Below are 14,697 nucleotides of genomic sequence, written 5' to 3' on the forward strand. Positions count from 1 at the left end.
TCACACCCCACCCTCCGCCACTCATTACTGCCTGGGATTTGGCCCGAGTTGCGCCATAGCTTGCCTCCAGCGACGGTGTTTGGTCCGGCACGCACCACAGCAGACTGGTCAGCACAGAACCCACTGCTGCGGGAGACCGAACCGACACTCCACGGCCAGGGTAGGGTGACCCTGCAACGCGGCCGCGATGGTGAAACGAGAACTCAATCAGCGTAAGCTGACCTTTCCGGGAGCCTCCCTCCCCATCGCTGACCCCCCTCCTGAAACGCGACTTGAGGCGTCTGGGGGTGCAGAACGAGAGGTTCCCACTTCCCTCATGACGGCCATGATGACGGAGATGAGAGCTGGTTTCAAGGCGCTAGATGGGCGCTTCAACAATCTGGAGCGCCAAATGGCAGACATGAGCACCAAGATCCAGGCACACGACCGACGCCTGGACCTGGCAGAATCCAGAGTCTCGGATGTGGAAGACGGCGCGGCAAAATCCTTGAAACGGCTGGAGAGGGTGGAAAGGATCCTCAAAGAAGTGGCGGTCAAGAATGAAGACCTAGAGCCCCGGGGACGAAGAAACAACGTACGAATCACGGGCCTGGCAGAGACAACGCAAACTGGCCGAATGGACACATTTATCGAAACACTGCTCATTGAACTCTTTGGCCGGGACTCCTTCTCTCAGGGTTTTGTGGTAGAGCGAGCTCACCGATCACTGGGGCCTAGACCCCGAACTGGACTCCCACCGCGCCCGATCATTGCCCGCCTCATGAACTTTAGAGATCGAGACGCTGTCCTCCGAGCAGCTCGCGAACGTGGAGAGGTGCAATGGCAGGGAAACATGCTGTCCTTCTTTCCTGATTTCACACTCACAGTCCAGGAGGCACGAAAAAAGTTTAACGGAGTTAAGGCCACACTACGGAACCTGGGCCTGCGATACGGAATGCTCTACCCGGCTAGGCTCAAAGTGGACATCGGAGGTGGATCCCGTATTTTCGAGACACCAACGGAGGCTCAGGAATTTTGTCAGCACTATAAAAGGCGCGAGGAGGACGGTGCTCGATCTGGAACACTCCCGCAGTCCTCCCCGGTCAGAAATGCTTCCCAAGCCAGCAATGATTTATTTGCCGAGACGGGCAACGGCTGACCGTTGCACCTAGACTTACAAGGCCGAAGTTACAATCTGTTTACTTATCGGTCACCCGACCTGGTTGGGCTACACGCACTTGGATTCTTTTTTTGATCTGGAGTTCCCCCGACCGGCGTGGCGTTGCCACACCCCATGGCGGACGCCATTGTTGTCTTAGTACTCTGTTTCTTAATGCAACCGAGCTTATTTCCAGAACTGTACATTGCTACCCTGTGCTATGTTTGGCTTGCTGCATGGTTTATGGGGATGTGCCTCCACGGGTTCTTCGGAGGCTGGGTGGGGGGAGGAGGGGTAAGTTTATTGGTTAGTTTGATGTTATTCTATATTCAGATTGTGAACACACACCACAGTCCATCGCACACTACGACACACCCTGACACACCTTGGAACAGATATAATGATCCCGACGATCATGGTTGGACGGCCCAGGCAGACTGACTCGACTTTGATTACCCTGATGACGTGGAACGTGAGGGGACTAAATGACACGAGGAAATGTAGGCAAGTCTTCAACTATTTAGGCAGGCACGCAGTTGACATTGTGTTTCTACAGGAAACCCATTTAAACCCAACGGGGTCCCGGCTCCTGGCTAGGAGTTGGGGTTCACACCGCTTCTTCTCAGATTTTAGCAGATACTCCAGGGGGGTGGCCATCTTGGTACATAAAAGACTACCCTTCATACCGCTCTCCACAGTAGCAGACCCGGAGGGCCGGTACCTGCTGGTGACGGGCTCCCTCTTGCATCAAACGATCACACTGGTAAATGTGTACGGCCCCAATACTGATTCCCCCGGCTTCTTTCAGGAGCTCCAGGCGAAACTGACCGTGACAGCCACGGGCCACGTGCTTGCCGGGGGTGATTTTAATTTGCTCCTTAACCCGGCACGTGACGGCACCTCGACTGCTACCGACCCCAAAAAACACTCCAGACCAGTCCTGGTGGACATCTGTAATGACTACTCCCTCATAGATATAGAGGCCAGGATGCATGGGAAGACCCCGGAATACACACACCATTCTGGCTACCATAACACATGGACACGTCTAGACTACTGGCTACTATCACCCGGGGTGGCGTCTTGGGTGTCATCCCACACTACACTGCCGCGCACGCTGTCAGACCACTCACCGGTGGCGCTACAACTAGTCTTTCCACGTCCTGGCGGCTCTGAACGGCAATGGAGATTTCCCGGTAAAGCCCTGTCGGACACTGTCTTCACCGACACAATCCGCACCGCCATCATTGATTATTTTGAACTGAACACGGGGTCGGTCGACACACATGCAACCTTGTGGGAAGGGTTTAAGGCCACCATCAGGGGAGTATCCATCGCCACTCATGTGGGTGTCCTTCGTTCCATTCGGTCCACCCTGACACGCATAGAGAATGATATCCGACTTGCAGAAAATGAACAGCTGCGTAACCCCTCTGAGACGCTAGATGCGCGACGCCTTTCACTGCTGCTAGAGTTCCGCGAGGCGGCTGACAGGGAGCTCCATTTCCTTGCTACGCAATACTCAGTGCGTCAGTATGGGGAGGGAGACAGACCCAGGAGATTGCTGGCACACCTACTCCGCCCTCCAAGGCAGGCGCACTACATAACAGAAATAACATCACCGGAGGGGAGGACACTGCGCACTACCCCCGAAATATCCCACACATTCCTGTCCTATTAAACTTCCCTCTACTCCTCAACGGCTGCCACAGACCTACGGGCCCAGGGCTCGTACCTCGACGAAATTGCACTGGTCTTTTTGGAGCGGTATATGCAGGATTTCCTTGCCCACCCAATCACTGCTGACTCGGTGGTGGAGGCCATAGACGCTCTACGAGGCTCCGCTGCTCCAGGCCTCGACGGCTTTTTGGCCGATTTTTACAAGGCCTTCAAGGAGGAATTGGTGCTGGAACTCCTAGAAGTATACTCCGAAGCGTTGGAGACGGGTATCTTGCCCCCCACATTCCGGGAGGCAGTGATCATTTTGCTCCCGAAACCCGACAAAGACCCAACACTTTGTGGCTCCTATAGGCCCCTTTCGCTGTTAAATACAGATTATAAAATCTTGGCAAAAATAGTGGCCACACGATTGGCCCTTTTAATGGAATATATCATATCCCCCGCGCAGTCAGGGTTTGTCCCCCATCGATCCACCTCGCTGAATCTACGTACCTTATTCGCGATACTCCATCGTGTAGACCCCAACATACCGGCAGCCGCAATACTCCTCGACGCCGAAAAGGCGTTTGATTCCTTGGAATGGCCCTTTTTCCTGTCGGTAATGAGACGTATGGGCATGCCGGAGTGCTTCATCTCCACCGTGGCATTGCTATACACCAAGCCCACGGCTCGAATACGCCTGAATGGCACCATCACGGAGTCATTCTCCCTGTCCAGGGGCACGAGACAGGGGTGTCCATTGTCCCCCCTACTATTCATATTGGCGATGGACCCCCTAGTCCGTCACTTCCAAGAAAAGCATAGTTTCCGAGGCCTACAATTTCGCACCGGCCCGTTGCTGGCATCCCTATATGCAGACGATCTAATCCTTTATGTCCGCACACCTGCTGACAACCTAGCACCGCTCTTAGAAGAAATTACGCGGTTTGGCACCTACTCGGGATTACGCGTGAATTGGCGCAAATCCCTCATTTTTCCGTTGACTCCCGCCTCCCTCCCTTGGGACTGCGAATACCCTTTGGAATGGTGTGACGACTCGGTGAAATATTTAGGCATTCACGTTCACCTTAATACAGTAGACATCATTTGCCTCAACTATGGCAGGGCACTAGACTTTTTGGAAGATAACATTGATAAGTGGCTCCGGCTGCCGCTCTCTATGTTGGGGCGCATTGCTATAGTTAAGATAGTGGTGCTGCCCCGGTTTCTGTATTTATTTACTAACATCCCGGTGCCTCTCACGAAAATATTTTTTACACAGCTGCGAACGCTACTACTGCTGTTGATCTGGGGCAGCAGATCCCCTCGAGTTGCGTGGCATGTGCTGACCCTGCCCTACGAGAGAGGAGGCCTGGGGGTACCCGATTTTTACCTGTATTTTCTGGCGGCCCAGTGCTCCTTTGCATACCCCTGGTTCCACCCAGATGCGCGCATCCTTTTCCTAAGGCCCGAGGCAGATCTGGTTTTACCCCACCCATTGGCCACGCTGCTCCCGAAGGGTGTCCCGCGCGACCCCCAGGACATCCAAACGGTGTCATCCACATGTTGGGCGTGGGAGAAACTCAGAAGACTATTGAAACTAGATATCCTGTATTCCCCGCACCTCCCCCTCCCTAATGCACACTGGCTTCCAATCACCGGCGAACAGGTGGTACGCACTACCCTCTCCAAGTTCGGCCTCCACACGTTGGGGGATCTGTTCCCAGATTGCCACGCCTTCAGCTTGACGGAGGACCCCCGCCTCCAAGACCGCACTTTTATGGACTCATTTGTGCTGTCTCGGATGCGCTCCTTACTATGAGCAACATTCCCCACCTTCCCGCTGGCACCGGAGGAGGCCCCCCCCCTAACCACGGTCATACAACACTCCTCGGGGGCGCACGTGGTTGCTATGATCTACAGACTCAGCATAGCTGCCACTCCCGCTGCAGATGCGAGGGTCCGCCTGGCATGGGAAACTGACTTGGGGAAACCGATCTCAGATGTAGAGTGGGCGCAGTGCTGCGCAGTGACTAAAACAGTATCATTGAACACACGACACAAACTCATCCATTTTAAGTTTCTGCGACGCCTGTACCACACCCCTGTTCTGGCCCACAGGATAGATCCCACGCGCTCCCCTGATTGCCCGAAATGTAAAACCACAGGTGCTGATTTTGCGCATCTCTCATGGACCTGCCCCAGACTGAGGGACTACTGGCTACAGGTACACACCACATTTGGTAAAGTATTGGGTATCCCGCTGACCCCGACGCCTGAAATTGCTTTGTTAGGCTTCGTAACGAACTTCCCTCTTGCGGTTCGGAGACTTGCTACATTAGGTTTCTTGCTGGCCAAACGGGAGGTAGCCTTGCTCTGGGGTTCCCCGAGGAGCCCGACAGTGAAGTCCTGGTTGAAGAGTTTGGCCTCCTGCAAGGTGAACTGTGAGAAATATTCCTCCACCATCCCTACGTCTTCTAGGCCCCGAGACATTTGGGGTCCTTACCGCACATACATTGCTAAGCTCACAGCAGAACGTCAGGAGCAATTGGACAATCACCTGTACCCCGAGGGAGTGGGCTAGTGTGTTTGGTTGTAAAAAGTACTGCACGGTCATGGCATGTCGACTGCACATGTCGGATGGGAATGATGTGGCAACTGGGGCTATTGGGAGGCTGGGTTGGGCCGACTGAGGATGTCAACATTCCCCCTTTTGCCGTTTAATTACTTTGTGTTTGCTTAGGCGCCGGGAACTGGGAGTCAAAAATGACCTGTACTGTATTCTGGTGTGTTTTCTTATCCACTGCTGATGGTGTATGTGTGATGCTCCTGAAAATGGTAAATAAAGTTTAAAAAAAAAAAAAACTTAAATGGGGCTTTCATCCCGCCCCCTCTATTTCCTAGCTTTTCGTTGGTTCATGTGCTTGCCACTTTCTTTTCCTCAATTTCTATTGGCTGCAGCATACTTTCCTGCATTTACAAATGCTTATTCCGCCTCTTCTGTCAGTTTCCCATAGTGGAAATACTATTACCATTCGCTTTGGTGGCATCATTTTTTCATAAAGTTTTGCCTTTTTCTGCTTTTTTTGTCTTTCAGAAGATTGAAATAGAGCAACTTATCAGAAGAGAATAACTGATTTGCCCAGAATGACAGGATGTTGCACCAAGACGTCAACTGACATCTCCAGCTCTCTAGTCAGCAGCTCTGGTTGCTGCCCACATCCTCTCCACTCCTGTGATTCTTGTCAGGGAGCTCTTTCCTTCGTCCCTTCGTACCAGACTCCGACCCAGCTTATTATTCATTGCAAAGGCTAAACTGTTGCATTACCAGTGCCTGTTATTTGCTGTTTATTGAGTTCTTTCTACCCCCTATTGAGGGAGAACTCATTTTGTTTTTTGTTTTATGTTGTTAGAGTGAGGGCAGATCCAGTAATAATTTCTGGAGTCCTGCATAGAGCTGATCACCAAGAGTCATAAAATGGTGGCTGCACTTGGTACACAATTCAAAATTTGCGAACATTCGTGACAAGAATTTTCAATTCTATTAAGGACAAGGAGGCGCGGATTATGCTATCTCATTTCTTTATTAGAAATGCTCAGCAGCCAATAAAAACAGTAAAACACTACAGTACCCATGAACACCAGGGTAACAACAATGGAGACCACAGTATAAAAGGTCTCTCTTCCTCCTTCTTTGGTGAGGAACAACAGTTGAAATCAAAATAGGAAGTCCAAATGAAGAACAACAGGAAGGAAGTCCACGAATGCAGGAAAAATCCAAGTGGAACGAGGATGCAGGCAGTTGAAGAGTACTGGAACCAGAAGTCCCTTGAAAGGCAAGCAAAGCCAGGTGGAACAGAAAATCTCTACTTCGGGTCAGAACCTGAAAAGAGACACAAAGCCGTAATACACATCCAGTGCATAAGTTGTAAGCAGAAATCAGGGGGGGAAGAAGACAAGGAAGTCAAAGCAATCCATATAGAATAATCAAACATGTTCATAATAGCAATAAATGCAGAACAACAACATTGGGTGGGATAATCCTTGCCTCCTTGTCCTTAATAGAATTGAAAATTCTTGTCACGAATGTTCGCAAATTTTGAATTCTATGTTAGGACAGGAGGCTCCGATTATGCTTGTTTAAAGCTGATCCACCACCACAGAAGCAATATGATTAATCGGTTTGTAATAAAAAGTTTTGAACACAGAATCAGAAGACCAATCTGCGGCCTTCATAATGTCAAAGAGAGTAACACCCATGGAGAATGCTTTAGAAGCCATTACCCCACGTGCCGAATGGGCACCAAAAATGGAAACATCAATTTCAGCTTCTGAAATGAGCCATCGAACCTAACAAGCTAAAGTAGCTGGGGTAACGGGGCGAAAAGGCTTCTGCAAAGCAATCAACAGTTGACCCTACATATCTGAACGTAAAGGAGCAGTACTTACTTCATAATCCTTGACACATTGAACAACACAAAGGTTGGGATGAGTGGGAAAAGAAGGATAGGTAATCGAAGTAGTATTTGATTTGGTACGTCTGGAAAGGAGAAACGTAACACCCTCAGGTGTGAAGCTGCAACCTGCCAAATCAAAAGCCCGAACATCAGACACCCGTTTGCAGGAAACAAGGCATAACAACATTGTCAGTTTGGCTGACAGCTGTTTTCGGGACAATAGAGAATTGGAAGGCCAGGCTTCAAGAAAACGCAAAACAATGGAAACATCCCATAAAGAGACGTAGTTAGGACAAGGGGGTTTCGCCAGGCAGATACCTTTAAGCAATTTGGCAATCAAAGGATGTTCACCTGCAGGCTTACCATCAATATGGATATGACCCGCTGAAATGGCGGAACGGAAATTGTTGACACCAGTCTCACCATCGTTTCCAGGATCCCTTGTACCGTTTGTGAGTATTGGGTGACCAGGCTTCACTAATGAACTTGGAAGCGTCTCGAGAAAGGCCTGGGACCGTCCAGTGGTCCCGAAATCCGCCATGCCAACAGATGGAGACTGTAGGAGAGAATTAGGTGATGCGGAGTGCCGAGTGGATCCAGCAAGAGATTCCACTTCTGGGGAAGAAGGACCGGCACTGCACAACACATTTCCAGGAGAACCGGGAACCTCGCCTGAACCCTCCACAGAGGAGCAATCTGAATCAATTTGGAGCGATAACGTTTTGTGCAAGCCAGGACTCTCGGAATCAACATGAACGGGGGAAAGGCATAGCACAGGTTCGACGGCCAAGGCTGCAGAAAGGCATCCGTGGCCAGGGCCTCCGGATCCGGCCTCCAACTGAAGAACAGCGGGAGCTGAGTGTTGAGACGAGAGGCAAACAGGTCGATCTGACACTGGCCCCAGAGCCGGAGAAGAGAACGAAACACGCGAGGGTGAAGCCTCCAATCGCTGAAGTCCCGAAGATGTTGAGAATTCCAATCCGCAATTTGATTGTTGCAGCCGGGAAGATATTCTGCAATAACCGTGATCTTGTGTTGCAGACAAAAATGGCAAAAATCCTTGGCTATTTCCGCCAATATCTTGGACCTCGTGCCACCCAACTTGTTGACATAGCGAACCGCCGAGACGTTGTCCATGCGGAGAAGTATGCAACAATGGGATTGTAGAGGAGAGAAACAACGGATCGCAAACGACCCTGCCAGGAGTTCCAGGCAATTGATGTGGAGAGACAACTCCTGGGGAGACCAACGACCCCCCGTCGAGACAGGACTGCACCGGGCTCCCCAGCCCCACTGACTGGCATCAGACTCTATCACTAGCTCCGGCGATGCACCGAAGAGGGCTCGTCCATTCCAGGCATCCATGTGGTCCATCCACCACTGCATCTCCCACCTCGCTTCCTCCGAAAGAGGAATCTGGTCGGAATAACGAAGGCCTTTTTGGAGATGACGAATCTTCAATCGCTGAAGCGCTCTGTAATGTAGGGGACCTGGGAAGATCGCCTGAATGGAGGACGCCAAGAGACCCACAACTCGTGCTAACGATCTCAATGACACAGTCTGTTTGGAAATAACCGAAATCAGTTCCCTCTTGATATATCGAATCTTCTGAGTGTGTAAAAGAAGTTGACACGAAAGTGAATTGACCTTGAAGCCCAGAAAATCGATCACCTACGTTGGAGCCAAGACAGATTTCTGAACGTTCACCAGAAACCCCAGAGATTGTAAGAGGTCGATGTCCACTCCAGATGGGACAGAAGTTTGAGCGGACAATCCAACATAATCAGAATGCCGTCCAAGTAAATAATCAGACGAACACCCCGAGAGCGCAAGCGTTCCATGACAGGCCTCAGAAGCTTCTGAAGCACCAAGGTGCTGATGAGAGTCCGAAGGGGAGAACCTGATACTCGAACCAAGTCCCTTGCCAATGGAATTGAAGGAACCGACGATGAGGACCGAAGATTGGAATCGCCAAGTACGCGTCCTTGAGATCGAGACGAACCATCCAATACCTTTCTTGTAGAAGATCTCGCAACAGATGGATCCCCTCCATCCTGAAATGCCTGTAAACGACCCCGCCGTTGAACTCCTTTAGGTTGAGAACTAGGCGGGACCCACCCCCTTTCTTCTCTACAAGAAACACCGTGCTGACGAACCCCTTGGGATGACGGACGGTCGGAATGATTGCCCATTTTTGTAGGAGAGAGTCTATTTCCGCCGAAATTAACTTCTGATCTTGAATGGAGAAACTCAGAGGCATGGGGGGGTGGGACTGATGATGGGGCTGGTAAAACTCGATTCTGTAACCCTGAACTGTTTCCAGCACCCATGCATCGTTGGAGATTAGACGCCAATTGTTTAGAAAAAATTGTATCCTGCCCCCCAGAACCACATCGCAAGCAGGAATTAGGCTCACCTGAAGTGTTGGAATCCTGGTAGCCACCTTGGTTTCCACCGGAATGACCTTTTTTATATTGTCCTCTCCCTTTGCGAGAGGGGTAGAAAGTCGACTGGGAGCGGTATCCGGCATCTTGACCACCGCCTCTGTGGGACTGGTAACCCTTTGGGAAAGTTGCTGAGAGCCACGGCCGAACGAGCGTCCCCTGTTTCCTCCGGCCTTGGCAAAAACCGGACGAAACGCTCGCCGCAGCGAAGCCTGAGCCTTGTCCAGGCCACTGAAGGTGGCCACAAATTTGGTAAGCTCCTTCAAAAAGGGTTGGCCAAACAACAGACCCTGAGCAGCAGGGCCAGATTCTGAGGAGGAGAGCTCTGCCAACTTCGGATCTAAATTAAGAAGTATAGACCGACGTCTCTCACATGAAAGTGCACAGTTGGCATTACCCAACTGGCAAATAGCTCTTTGTGCCCATTCAATAAGTTAATCCGGGTCAACAAGAGCCTCAGCCTCCTTCGCCAGGAATCCAAGATCCAGAATTTTAGTGAGCGGACCCAATAAATCAAGCACCTTGTCTTGACAGGAACGCCAAGATCTGTCAAGACCCTTCTTCGGATCTTAGGCGAACTTCCAGAGGTAGGTGACCATCGTGGGTTCAACCTCAGGTGTTTCCACCAAGTGGTCAGCTAGATCCGGCCTAGGGCATTCGGACCGAAGGCGCGCCCTAACATCCTTCTCAAAAAGTTGGCGAATGTGCGTTTGGACATACTCCGTCACCGCAGGGGATGGAAGCCAGGAGGTGGAATGAGGATGGACAATATCTGCAGGATCAAAAGTTAACACGGGAGGATGATTGGGGGCATCCACGAAATATTCTTTGCAGACCTTCTTCCTAGGGGTAGGGTCATCATGATCTGTAGAGGTGGAAGAATGTGTGTGATCGGTATCAGTAGGAGGAGGTGCGGCCAATGACGCACTCACATCGGATTTGGTGTTGCCAGACGCCAAACTCCGAGACAACTTTTGAAAATCAGATTTGTGCGGATTGACAGGGGACTTAGAGGACTTTTGGGCCGCAGGTAACCAACCTTGCTGTTTAGCATACTGGGTCAAATGACGCTTCAAAGGATTAATGGCACGCACAAGCGCTGTATTTACGGAGCGCTGCACACCTTGGTCCAAAGCCTCCACCAAATCATGCTCCAAAGAGCCAGATGTATCTTCCTCATAATAGTAGTCATTGTCATCATAATAATCTTCCATGGTTACACAGAGTGTAAGTGACAGCCCACAAGATGACTGAAAATGTATATATTTGGCCAAAGGCTCAATGCAAGGGGGAGTGTCAAAAACCCCACAGCAAGCCAATAAGACAGGCAAAAACCTGCACAGTTATTAATTAAATGTGGACGGAGGGCTTGCTGCCAAAGAAAAAATGCACTCTAGGCAATGCCTATGCTAATTTTACAGCCAAATGCTATTCTGAGAGCAATATGCGTCAAAGGGTTAAAATCCTGAGGCTGTGGGTTCTGCCGTGACAAAGACGACCTGCAACTCTCCCGGCGCTGTGGAAACACAGTAACAATTCGGGAAATGGCCGCCGCGCATGCGCGGTAACGGCCGCCTCGGGACTAAAAGAAGAGAAGAGCTCGCGCACTGTGCGCGAGTCTCCCAAACCCCGTCTCCCGCTCCACAACCAAGGAAGAACGCGGGCGGCAAGCGCCCAGTTGAAAAGGAGGTGCACACTCGCTCCCTGAAGTAGCGCACACGGCAGCGGAGAGAAAACACAAACACGGCCGCAAATAACGAGCCGGCAGTAAGTAAACAAAAGCGCGTGAGGCGCGAAAAGCAGCGCAAGTCAAAGCGCTAAACAAAGCAATGCAATAAAGCAGTATACAAGCATGAAATGTAAACACAACCACAGATAAGAAGTCAAAAGCACTTAACTGGCTGCGGAGCAGCAAAGAAAGAGGAAGAGAGACTATCTATAGGGCCTTTTATACTGTGGTCTCTATGGTTGTTACCCTGGTGTTCATGGGTACTGTAGTTTTCTACTGTTTTTATTGGCTGCTAAGCATTTCTAATAAAGAAATGAGATAGCATAATCGGAGCCTCCTGTCCGGACATAGAATTGACTCACTTCTTGAGCTCTGCCTTAGCAGTTTGGCTTTCTGCTCTCTGTCCCATTTCTTTTCCTCATAGTCCATTTGAGGGGTGCTTGCACCTCAAGCCTTCAATTCTCCAGTGGTGACTGGTGACATATGAAAGTGGTGGATGAGTTTTAAATAGCGAGCTACCACTGCATTTTTGTTTATTTTCGCCTTGCCATAATTATTATGTGACAAATCTGTTGATGGCTTGTGGCCTCCCAGACCAAGCCCGACCCCCGGATTGTTACTCCCAAATCATTTACCAGCTTGCAGACATTTATAAACGAGAGAATTTTTAAAGCACAAGATTGCTGAAATAAAGCCAATTTAGTAAATCTATCTTGTAACTGCAGGCATACCTCCAGCCAATGAGAAGAGCAACTTGTAAAGGGTCCATTTTATGAAAATAAACTGCACTGCGCGTCAGGCAGCTACTCTACTGCTAAATGATTAGTTAAGAGGCAACCCCTGATGAAATCCATGCAACAAGTATTGCTGAGATGGGCAATTTTCTCGCCCGACCCCTTCTCGTCCCACCGCAGAGTTTTTCAGACCTTTTAAATGTCAACAGAGCACACCGGCAGCATTACTCACACTAATGTCAGCCAATTATAAACAATATGCACCGAAGTCCCTTGCTCTGATTGGCCGCTTTCTATGCCGTAGGCTTGAGCGGCTCAGACTGTGGTTGAGTACCTGTATGATGAATGAAGTAAAGTATGGCACAGTCCCGCATCAAACCTTTAGACCAATTTGCAACCCCCACTTACCTGGCCAGTATAGGACACCCTTATTCAATGAAGGTGGGCGGTATTTCAGTGGAGATTGGTGGTTAGAGGTTGTATCTAACACCAACACAAGCAGGAGCCCACCATGCATCACCTCCTCATACTGAGCCAAGAAATAAGACACAGTGAAGGAAAGGAACGAATGGTGATTGATTTCCTACAGCCAACGCACACCTAACCAATACTTGAGCTCCTCTCATGCTTTTTTCAGCATGAGAGAAGTGCCAGGATTGGTTTGAGCAGGCTAACCCAACGATCCTTTTGAGGCTAGGTGCCTGTGCATGCAATCCCCTTGTAAATTTAACACTGTTAGAGGGTGGTTTTTACCACATAATTTAGCGCAGAAATGTACGATCTAAAATAACAAGACACGTGTGAAATGGTGGAACTGAGTCAAGAGTGGCGCTATTTAATCAAAGAAATTTAGACAATAAATGTCAAAGACACATCATTAATCAAAACTAACACCATGCAATCTAGCAAGTAACAAGTGTCAAAGACACATTGCAGATCAGGAACAAAACCATGAAATCCAAAGAAGTGTGCTTTTCTGATGGGTCAATTAAGATGACTGAAAAAGCCTCTAAATTCTCAACTGTTGAAGGGTGGGCCTTGCCAGATTTTAAGATCGCAGGAACACCCCATGTCGCAAAGATGCTGTATAATCTCTTGATGTCTCTTTCTTGAGTGATAGATGATAGATCTTCTATCAAAGGAAAACAGGAGTATTGATCGACAATCACCATCAAGTGATGTCCATTATCAAGAAGATCAAATCAGTCAATGCCAATTCTTTCCCATATATGCTTTGGCAACTCTGACATGGTTACTGTGTGTTGAATGGTTTTTGATGAAAGGCAGTTGCAAAGATGACAGGCCTTCAATTCTCTTTCAACTCTCTTGAGATGAGGAAACCAGACTCTGTCACAGAAAGCTCATTTTGTGGCAACGATTCCACAATGTCCTTCATGGGCCACTTTAATTATTTGTTGTCGAATACTCTCCAGAGTAACAATTCTCAAACATCTCAGAATAATGCCTTCTTGGGTGATGGAAAGTTCCTCTTTGACATTTCTAAACTTCTGATATTCACAGTCACTGTTGTAAATACTGGTAAGAGGTTGAGCATGGTGGTCTTATAGTTTTAACATGTCTCTACCTTGACTTGTGACAGTGACAATTTGTTCCAGCAAAATGGCAGCTGATGTGCTTAATTTCACAACGAAATTTATGTAGGCCGCAGTCGTCTTGAAAGGGGTACAAATGCACTGTAGAGGCACTCATAATAAGTAATCAGCAAGGTTTTGATCTTTCCGTGGACGGTGCATGATAGTGTAGTTGTATTCTTGTAATCGTAGACCCCAATGTTCAATGCAAGGAGGCATTTTGGCCTTTGGATTGCCACAGATGGTCAATAATGCTTGATGATCTGTCACAAGCATAAAAGGTTTTCCATATAAGAATACATGGAAATGTTCACAAGCCCACAACATTGCTAAACTTTCTTTATTAGGATGTGAATAGGCACGTTCAGTTTGGGACAAACTTCTGCTTGCAAATGCCACAATATGCCTTCGAGCATTTGAGTGCCCACTGTGCTGTGCAAGGATTGAGCCTAAACCAAATGGGCTAGCATCAACAACAACCTCGGTATGAAGCTTTGGATCAAAATATGCCATTTCAGGAGCGTTCTCAATAGCTTCTTTGATTTTCTTGTAGCTTTGCTCACATTCATGTGACCAATAAAATGAAAAATTATTTTTCATCAAGGCTCTCGAAGGAGCACTCATTGTGGCAAAGTGTTGTATATATCTAGAACAGTAACTGGCCATGCCAAAGAATTAACTTAGCATGGAAACATCTAGTGGGGCACTGGCAGTTGACAAGGCTTGCACCTGGATCAGGTGGCATATCCCTATCAGAAAAGATAGGGCCAAAGGATTTTAGCTTTGTCCTATGGAACTCACATTTTTCAGCATTTAAACTTAACCCTGTATCAACAAGTAAATGACACACTTGCATGAGAGCTTTACCATGTTCCTTCTGTAGCTCCGAAAACCAATATGTCATCACCATAATTGAAAGCATTCATGACAGGCTGTATGATACG

The sequence above is a fragment of the Lissotriton helveticus genome, chromosome 6 (genome assembly GCF_964261635.1).
Source record: "Lissotriton helveticus chromosome 6, aLisHel1.1, whole genome shotgun sequence".
Classification (NCBI taxonomy): Eukaryota; Metazoa; Chordata; class Amphibia; order Caudata; family Salamandridae; genus Lissotriton; species Lissotriton helveticus.